General features: G+C 46.4%; 1 protein-coding gene across 5 annotated transcripts in view; it reads right to left on the bottom strand.

The window, feature by feature from the left end:
- PROX1 (prospero homeobox 1) overlaps positions 1-9,179 on the bottom strand; it is a 29,550-nt gene extending 20,371 nt beyond the window's left edge. Inside the window, exons 1-2 of one of the 5 annotated variants that reach the window (XM_048491733.1) lie at positions 8,879-9,179; positions 5,706-5,754 (exon numbers count right to left, since the gene is read on the bottom strand). The gene's annotated coding sequence lies outside the window, so the exon portion shown is untranslated. Of the gene's footprint in view, positions 1-4,784; positions 5,003-5,440; positions 5,633-5,705; positions 5,837-8,878 lie in introns of those variants that run through there. The other 4 variants (XM_048491655.1, XM_048491987.1, XM_048491903.1 and 1 more) reach the window with 4 other exon arrangements.
- Between the last annotated feature and the right edge of the window lie 1,097 nt (positions 9,180-10,276).

The following is a 10,276-nucleotide window of genomic DNA, read 5'->3' as shown; positions in this document are numbered from 1 at the left end:
CAGCTGCTTTCTCCTTTATTTACATCCGACCTAAGGGCACAGGACCTGGCCTTGTGCATCTGAAAAATACTGACTAAATAAATTGTGTTCAGATATCTTGAGGTTATTGGTTGGTGTCCTTCTTCCAAGGATTTCATGTTCCTCTAATAATTCCCACTAGCCATTCCCTCTGACTTCAGTGCAGCCACAAGGAGCGAGGCCCGTATTGCCTCAGGAGACAGGAGGGGCTGCCCACTTTGAGTTCTTTACTCACCTCTCTCTCCCTGGAGCTCCACCCCATTTCTCCCATTGACCTTCTGCATACTCAGCTGACTCAATATTACTCTGTTGTCCTTACACCGCATAGTTCTGTCTTCAAATGAATGATGAAAAATAAATGCGGGTATAAGGAGGACATAATAGGAGGGCATCAGCTGTGTGTTCAAAGGATATTGGCTCAGTTTCTGGGTTTGAAAAAATGCTGGAGTGAATCGACATCCTGAGAGAAACAGAATACTGCATCTAGCAGAAGGTGAGATTCTGTGTCAGCAAGAATGCACACATTTGATATGATGTAGTTTCCTACTAGATATGTGGGGGGGGGGGGCAATGAAAGAAGGATGAGTGGGTAATATAATTATAGAATGTATTCCTTTCCATTTTAACGAAGAAAACTGATCCAATTTCAGCATACTGCTCTTTGAAGCATGCAGTAAATAACAACCCAGGAATAATATAAGTTCTAGATTTGGTTAAGATTTAAAGTAATGATCAACTGTAAATTTGAACTCCATAAACATTAAAAGTTAGTCATCACTTTTTTATCCTAGACAAGTGTCTTTCATTAGTCGAGTCTTTATGATATAAAGAACTTAATGGGATTTGGTTTCTGGGTACAGCTGAATGCCATCTTTTCATGATTCCTGGGTATAGGGTACTCTGTACTCATTTTGAAAGCTTATACCCTAAAAATCATGCTGATTTCTAAGGCGGTACTGGACTCAAATCTAGCACTGGAGTCGAATCTAGTTCTTCTAATGCGGACCAACATGGCTACCCTACTGAAACAGTACTGCTCTAATGATATTCACTACTGTAGCTTATATTTTGCCTATCTATAATCACCCCTCCTACCTATATACATATATTCCAGTGCAGATTTGCCACATTGTTATGGACACTGTAGCAAATATAGGACATGTATTCAAATCACTGAGTGGATCAAAAGCCCGTAACTGTTTTTTGGGAAATGTGGTATTTCAATCCTTATCAGCTTCCTAAGATATGTGAACAGAGAAGTGTTTCAAATAGTACAATTCAAAGGGATAGTACCAGGCTTTCTAAAAAGTAATCACCTTGTATATTTGTTAATTTTCTGCTGAATCATTTTCCTATATGGCTAAAATGGATATATTCAGGAAAAAGGAAACTATTAAAATATTGTTGAACTTTAAAAAAATGGATCAAGCAGTACCAAACAAGGTTGCTTGGTAGAAGTCCTTAACTGAAGTCTTAGATTGTAATGACTGACCAATGAGAAATTCAATGGGAAAGTTGCAAAGTTCAAAATTGTTCATTTTCCCCTCAGAGTAGGTATTTTCTTTGCTGCACTGTTTTACAAGCTTGCATCCTATGTAAGCTAAATAAATGTAGTTGACTGTTTCAGAAAATTCATATGTGACAAAACTATTCTAAATAATGGACATGACTTTGGTACAAAGGGCTAGGGAAAATGAGACAATGGCCGTTCACTGAAGTTCACATGGATTATTAAATCTGAAAATGTTGCATTGAGTGGAACTTCTTGTAAATTAGTCACTTCAATGCATTTCTTAACCATATGAAGTCACAACTTCTCAAATGCAGAATTAATATTTCTCCAATGGTGACAATTTCAGTACACAGAACATGTTCTTTTGAAGACCTCCATCTTTTTAACATGGTTAATAGTTGTGAAGGAATTTAAAAAGCAGAAGCAATTAACATTTTTAAAAGCACTGATCATTTATCTTTGTTTTCTGCAGAGGCTTTATTTAAATCTAGAAATTATAAAAATTGAAGGCTATCAATATATATGCCAATCTCCAGTTAAAGAAATAAATTAAATTACTTTTCAGCATGATGGGCATGTGGGGACCAATCTGGCAAGGTATTAAAAAGCTCCTGTGAGGTACTTAGCATCCTCACTCCTACATAATATACAAGGTACAAAGTGTCTTGATGACTAAAAGGAGTTACTCAGCATCTTATCGGTTTTCTGGCTTTAAAATATTTATTGGGCGGGGGAACTCTATCTACAAATTACAGTGTAACGGTTTGCATAGATGTTTGAGAAAAGGGCATTCTCCCTTGGCGAGGGATAATACATCACCAGAAAAGAACACACCAAAAAAATCAATACTTATAGAAATCTCTGAAAATTATAATATTCTGACTGTAAATTTAATCCAGATTGTTTTAGTTATCTCGCTTTTTCCCTAAAAAGATGCGAAGTCCCCATATTCAAATGCCCAGAAAAATCATCCACAGAGCCTGTTGACAGAAATAAACAACTCTCCCATTCTGCAATGGGGCATAATTAAGACATTAGTCGTTATTTGTACATTGAAAGGTGCTATAGAAATGATAAACTGACTACAACAATAACAGAGAGGCCACCTTTCAATGTGGAACTATGGCAGAGTTACATACGTATATGATTGGTTTAAGAACATTTTGTGATATTCAGTAACTTTCATCCAAAATTGTCAGAAAAGTATGAATTGTCTTTAAATCTAGACATTCATTCCTTAAGGCTTTTGGACTTAATGTTCTAGTAAGCACTTTTATCAGCTAGAGGCCTTGTGGGATAGAAGCTATGAAGTATTTGGCGGCACATTAGCAAACAAAATGAAAATATAAGACATGAAGAACATGTGACTACATGTACATTGATTTGCAAGAAGCTTGATTAATTTTAAAACTTGTCAGGCCCATCAAGGTGATGGAAGCACAAAACAAGGCTTTTTACTTTTAATCTAACAGTTAAACGGCTGCACATCCTCACCTATCCTCCATTAATCTAGTAGACAATATTACCTTGAACAAATGACAGATTTACATATGTAGGCAGAGACTTTTTTCCCTCTATGTACACATACCAAATATAGTCTACAAGCCTTGGAGATATGTACTGATTAAATGCCTACATTTGTCTTATTTGGGAATGCGGTGGGATGGGGGGGGGGGATGATACTTCTCATTTTTTTTCTTCTAGTACTCAAACCTGCATTCTCTCTCTAAAGAAGAGGATGCACATCCCTACCTTATCCAGGTTCTCAAGGTGTTCTTAACAGAATAATGTTAAACTTATAATGTGATCTTAATAGAAAGGGCCAGGACACTTATAGCATATTTACTTAGAAGTAGGACATAGAAAGTTTAATGAGACTTTATCCCAGGTAAATGTGCACAGAATTATGGCTTTAAATGATAGGAATCCTATTTGAAGGATTGAACTCTTACTATTAACTACATATGCAAAAGATTGGGCTGGAAAAAGTTAGCCCTACATGGGTTCTCTACATTTCTCAAGCGCAATTTTTAATGAAGAATTCCTTAAGTACGTTCCCAAAGATTTTTGATCAGCTGATTTTATACATCTTCAAATAATCAGGCACAAGTTAAGTTTACAGAACAGGAATGCCAGAGTTGAACTTTTAACTCTCCTCTCTGTTCACTCCAGAAGGCAAGCTGAAAGACTCCCCTGGACTTGAATATACTCCACAGCCTTCCATGTTTCCAAGGTAATCCAATAAGGCAGACAGAAGACTTCCCAATTCTCTTCCTTAAGCAGGGCCACCTCTTTTCTAACAAAGCACCATAAATTCATAAACAGTCCCGGCACTGAGGATCAACAGAGGGAGCGAGAGAAACTTGCACCTGTCTTTCTTGACACAACACACCTGTCTGGCACTGCCCATGCGCACTCTGAGCGAGACTCCCCCTGCACAATTTCAATAGCTTTGCCAAAGCCGAGGCAAAGAAAGAGAAGCGCACGACCCCCCCCCCCCCCCTGTTAGAAGAGGCCACCGGGAGCTGTTACAACTGCTTTACAGTCAAAACTGCTGCTCGAGCACTGCTTTACAACTGGCTACTCCCTTTCTCTCTCTCCCTTATGCCAAGATCGCCAGACACCCTTGGCCCCCTCCATCACTCCCACCTGCCATGCCATTCTCCCTGTTTAAATGGTACTACAGTCTTCCATTCTAGCGGACACTTTTCTTAGCAACTAACGCCCCCCCCCCCGCCCCCAAGACACACGCACCAAAATTTAAGCATAGGAGGGGCGGGGGGGGGGGGAGAGCTGTCCTACAGCCACTGTCTATTGCAGGAAAGCGAGATCGTGGCTTCGGGATAGAACAGCTTTGCCATATTGAGTTTGTGCATGAAGTGGAGATAATCCCCACCAACTAGCCAGGAAACCTTGAAAGAATAAGTATCCCAGCACGAGGCTTCTCCGTGGCAGGATCTTCCTCCTTTCCCTTTCCTTTCAGCGCACGCAGTCATACCCCCCCCCCCCGCAGCTCTCCCCCTCTGTCCCCGTCTGCAAGACCTCCACCACAAGCAGCTATATTCCAAGTCACCGAGGTGACCGAAAGGAACCCGCGTGCGACCCAGAACCGCGTTCCCACTCCTTTGCTAACACGCGCGCTCCCACCACAGCCGCTCTCTATTTTCGAGGCACATCGCAAAGTGCGGGAGGCTCACATCAACTTCGACAGCTTCCCCCCCAAAGTGGACTGTTCTCTGCTGCATCCACGTACCTTCACTTCGGAGAAAGTCGTTCCAGCCCCCCAGCCCCATCAGAAGTAAACTCCAAAGATTTCAGCAGAGCTCAGCTCCAAAGGAAAGGGGGGGAGGGGGAAGCGCGCAGGATTACAGCCTAAAACTCGAGCCTTAAAACTTCCAGTTCATCCCTTCAGGCTCCCCCATCCACTACATTCGGCCCGATTCCACATCTCTCTTTCTCTCTCTCTCTCTCGCTCTCTCTCTCTCTACCCCCCCCCCCCTGCAATTTATCCCACCCTTGGAATAGTAAAAAACAAAACGCGTCCAGACACTCCGGACTTCTCCCACTTCGGGTTGAAGCCCCTTCCGTGCGCTCTTTTCTAAAAGGAGAAGTCCGAGGCATGCAAATGATAAGCAAATCGAAGGAGACAAGAAGAAAGGCAGCGATTAATAAACAGGACAAAGAAGCACCATCAGACCGGGAGTTAGAGGGACCCAGGAAGGGGGGGGGATAGGAAAGAGGAATCCCAGAACTGCGCTCATACAAAGCTCAACCGTGCCCCCCCCCCCGATTTTAGCAAGAATAATCTGAAAACATAAAAGGGAGAAAAAAAACACAGGGAAACAGGGAGAGAAACACAGCAAGCGAGGCAAATGAACACACACACACACACACACAGACCCCACCAACCTGGCGCTTTGCAACCAACGCGATGGCTCTACTGAGGCACCGGAGTCAAAACCGTTATGGGTTTTATCTCCAGCTCCCCAAACTCTTTGCAATGACAACACACCAGCCACGGATGCAGCCGGGCGGCTGGGTTTTACTCCTCTAGAAAGAAAGTAGCACCCCGTGCCCAACTTGATCCCTTTGGCAGCGCTAAGGACCATCCCGCCCGCCCGCCCGCCCGCGAAAGAAGAGATAAGGCGAGAAGTGAAGGGTGAGCGATACTTACTCGGCTGCAAAGGCGACGACACGGAGCCCCCGCTCTTCTTTTCCCCCTGCTGGTTAGACAGAAGGAGAGGGAGAGTCAGAGAGAGGGGAAAACGCGCGCGCACACCCACACCCACACCCGCGCTCACACAAATCACCCGGGCAGCCCGACTAGCTCGCGGCTGATGAATATTGTAATTGGCTACCGGGCGGGGGTGGGGGGGGCCGGTGTGTGGTGCAAGTGAGCGTGCCCGGGTGCGTGTGCGAGGGAGACGCCGGCTGAGGGTGCCCGGCAGGAGGAGACGGGATTGCTGAGGCAGGAGTGGGGAGGGCAGCAGAGCGCCTCTGCGCGTCTCTCCTCTCCCGGGCGGTAATTGTCTATTATTTCTGCAGGCAGCCGAGCACTCGCCTTGGTGCAGCTGAGGGCTCCGCGCCACCACAAGATTTACTTTAAGACACAGCTGAAGGAAACAGGAAGACCACACGTCACGCTCGGAGTGACGTGCGCCAGGCTCGGCGCCCAATCGGGAGGCTCCTTCGGATTCAAGGGGGACAGTGAACTTGGGAGGAAAGAGAGAGAGAAGAGGAGGAGGAGGAGGAGGACCGGGTCTGTCTCCCCCACTCACCCCTCCTCCCGCCTCCCCGTCCTTTTCTCCACCCCCCATGCATCAATGCTGCCGGGAAGGAGACTTTTATCACCAAGGGGGGGGGGGCCTTCGGGCAGCCAGCTGCGCCCAGTCCAGAGTTCAGCTTTGCCCGGTGGATCACTTACTGAACCTAAAGGTCTTGAGGGATATCTCTAGCATAATTCCCCCAAAAGGTGTACTTGATCCCCCCTCCCGCTATTATGCCTGCTATCTGTCTAATTATTAAGGCGGGTGGGGGGGATCACTTGTGCGCTCTTAGTCAGTGCATTTGCCCCATGTAGGCTAGAAATTGGGCCGTGAAATGCACACATCCCGCCAACGGGCGCAAACTGACACACGTAAAGAACTGCGCTTTTCCAACCAAGACGTTTCCAAATTGCGCAGAATCCCGAGGCACCAAGGTTTGAAAATGGTGCGGCTTTTTATTTCCTTTGAATAATTTTGTAATCGCGCAACGGCAGCCCGAGCCACAAGACAGTTAAGCCCGACCACTGCAAGTCTATCCCTTCCCATTCGACTGTTCGTACTTCGATCTGGCGTCGCGGTGGATTGGACAGCAGGCTTTGCCAGAGTGGGGGTGGGGTGGGTTGAGTGGCACTGGACAAAATGCAGCGCAGGAACCAAGGTGCCCTCAGTCATTATTCGGAGTGGCTGGGGAAAGGCCACCACACTAATCCTTGGCAGCCAAAGACTCTAGAATCAGGGCCGTTTTAAAAGACCAGAGGACATGCATATACACACGTCTGTGCCTTTCTGCGGCTCTAAACCGAACACCTTCAGTGCGGGGAGATGCCTCTTCTTGTAAGCGATTTAAAAAAGATTGCTCAGACCACCGCTTTAAAATAAATTAGGCAGGTCTTCGCTTCGCAAACTTCTTCAAAAATACAGATTGGCTTGCTGGGTCTGCGATTGATTCCCGCGCTCCCCCTTAGGAAGACACAACAGAATAACTAGGAAAGTCGGATTGCAGTCTTCAAATAAACCCAAGAGACCTCTCCTTACGCATATGGACCTTTTTTGTTTATCATAAATCATTGATACAGACATAACAAAAACGCTCAACCTAATCAGCCCAACAATATCCATAGGACATCCGTCTAAGAACCCTGAAAAAAGATCAGTATTTCTTTCCAATATCTCTGGAATGTAATAAGATCAGGCAAGCGATTCTCTGTTTTTAAAACTAGTAGCTAGTTCAGGTTTACTAGTAGATACTTGAGGGTTTTTAAAAACCGCGTGTACGTAATAAATTTGGTATCATTCCCTTTCTCCTTTAATTGCTTGGCCATCTTATTCGAAAAAGAGAATATTAAATTCTGACTTCTTTTTTTTAAAAGGAAACCTTGAGACTTAAAAGTAACTCGAGAGAAGTTAAAAATAAGAGCCGGCGAGTTAACTCGCTTGAGGAAAGTGAGAACAGGGTCTGGTTTACTAGGCAAATAAAAGAGCGCTTCCCTGTATTCGTATAAGTCTATGCATAAAGTAATTTTTAAAAATCTTGACAGTGACCGTCTTATCTTCGTGAATGTCTAGGTGCAGCAAAAATACCGACACACATGCAGCTTTGCACGATTTTCTGCGGTCCCCTGAGTGGCGGCTCTAGAAGGCATCTCCGGGGGCTCGAACCTACAGATCCCCTTTCGTTTTTGTTCATGTAAGGGCGAGGGGGCTTCTTGGGCATCTGCCCTCTTTTCCGACATCCCTGCGCTCTCCCTTCTCTCCCCCCACCCTCCTCTCCCCTCCGCCACCCAGGCGCGCATCCAAAGAAAAAAAGCCCTGGCGAACTTCTCAGAAACTCCGATCTGAGAACAGGAGTTCCCATCTCTCTCTCTCTCTCTCTCTCTCTCCCCCCCCAACTAAAAAGATTCAGTTGCAAGGATGTGGCTCGATTGCTGCGGGTCAAGGGGAGTGACGGGCGCGTTGCTGGGGACCATTGTATCTGTTGCTTTGGGAAACTGGGGAGGGGGGAGGGACGGGCAGCGGCTCGCTTGGGGCAGCACTTTCGGGGGACGAGCCCACGGCAGTGGATTCACACACACCTGCTCCCCTTGGAGTCTGCCACTTTTGCGTTAACTTGGGAGGGAGTGAGCGGGCTGGGGGGTGAGAGCGAGGGCTCCATCGGACTGATTCACGCCCACTTCCTTTCCAGGGCAGATTTCTGTCCTGTCCCTCATTTTTCGGTCTACGTTTATTCCATGAGGGATCTCATCCCTTCCCACCCCCAGCCCCGCCATCCCCGCCCCAGGCCAGGTCTTTCCAAGATTTGTGACAAGAGGAGCGGCTTTCATTTCGGGTGGAGATGACCCGACGGAAACCCCTGCGCTTCAATCAGCCAGGGCCAAATCTCTCTCCCTCTTCCCTGGAGAAAAGTCCTGCATATCTGATGCGACTCCCCCATCTGTTTCCTAATCTGTTAGGTGAGGCAGAAAAGTCAGGAGGCGAGAAGCCCTCGATTGTGGAAGTAAAATCAATCCATCCCTCCTTCCCACTGGGGCGTATTGGTCTGTCTCCTTATCTTCTTGGAAAAGAGGGAACAAAAGTTTAGTACCTCTTGGAGACGGCCATAAAAAGGAAAAACACAGCGCCAGACTTTCAAATCGGCGTTGGTCTTCTCAGGATAACTTCTGCTTTTTCTTTTCTTCTTCTTTTTTAAAAAAATCCCTTACCTTTGGTTCCCGAGTTCTTCTTCCTGGACGCCTAGTTGTGGATGCAGCCACCCCCATTAGCCTCGCTGATTTATAAACTCCTGAAAGCTCAAGGGCTCTGGGGCTCTTTTTTTCCCCCCTCTCTGGATTTTTTTTTACCTCCTATTTGCAAAGCCACAAAATAAAAATCAGTGCCAGCTCCCATGGCGGCTGGATGGTCTTTGTGTCACGCTGCGAAGCGAGCAGCCCCCGTTTACACGCCACCTGTCACTTGCAAACCGGCGCTCGCCCCGTCGAGGAGCCGATCCGCAACCTGAACTCGCTCCCCAGCAAAGTTAGACCGCGCGATCAGCAAAGCGAACCGCAGCTGGGGGAAGAAATTCCCGAAGAGAACCCAACTGTTCCCGTCACCCACCCACCCCAGCCCCCCAGCCCTGACCCCTCTGAAGTGTGCTGTTTGTTTAACCGACGGCTTCAGTCTAAACAGAAATGGACGGGAGTCACGTTCGCCGAAGTTGGGCTCGGCGCTGGAAATCGCCCTCCAAAAGTTTCTAGCCGCTGCAACTATTCGTCTACTCTTCCTCGCCCCCGCCCCCACGTCAGCGCCCGCTCCCGCTATTTTCTCGCTGAATAAACCACAGTAAAAATGCAACAGAGACCTTCTCCTGTCACTTCTTCACTTGATAACCCCTGGCGACCCTTCCCCAGTGAAGTTCTCCACCTTCTTCATGCAGAAGAGTACAAGGTTCTTATAGTTTGGATGGAGCAACTCTTTCTTTTGTCATTTTAACTCTGGATTAATTTCTTTCTCTTTTTTCCCCTTTCAAGGGCTCCGGTACCTTTAACAGCTGCCGGACAACTCCAAAAGGCAACAGGTCCAGCTCTTCTGGAACTGACTGGGAGATGCTGCACCAAGAACTGATGCTGAATCCCCTTCTGAATTTCTGCCTAGCAGACAGCTTTTAAAAGACAGGGCCATCTTAAGCTACACAGAACAGTAAAGACTGGGGGAAATTTGAACCCACTTCCTAATTCTAACTGAGCCACAGGACTTTTTTCCCCCCAGAGAGGATAATATTTTTGAGCATTATAGTGCAACAGCAACCCACTGTTGACTAGTACCCAAGATCTAGCCAGTACTGGCTTCGCCTCAGGCAACCAAACTTTCCAAAAATCAAGACATTAACAGATGGTGGCAACCACATGGAGAGATGCTGCTGCTTAGAGAGAATCGAGTCATTTCAGTCAAGCCGATAAAGAGTGAATCCCAGAAGGACACCATGTATTCCGAAGAGTTCTGC

This window comes from Sphaerodactylus townsendi, linkage group LG01 (genome assembly GCF_021028975.2).
Source record: "Sphaerodactylus townsendi isolate TG3544 linkage group LG01, MPM_Stown_v2.3, whole genome shotgun sequence".
Lineage (NCBI taxonomy): Eukaryota > Metazoa > Chordata > Lepidosauria > Squamata > Sphaerodactylidae > Sphaerodactylus > Sphaerodactylus townsendi.
The sequence above is the reverse complement of the archived record's forward strand: the minus strand, read 5'-3'. Positions and strand labels throughout refer to the sequence as shown.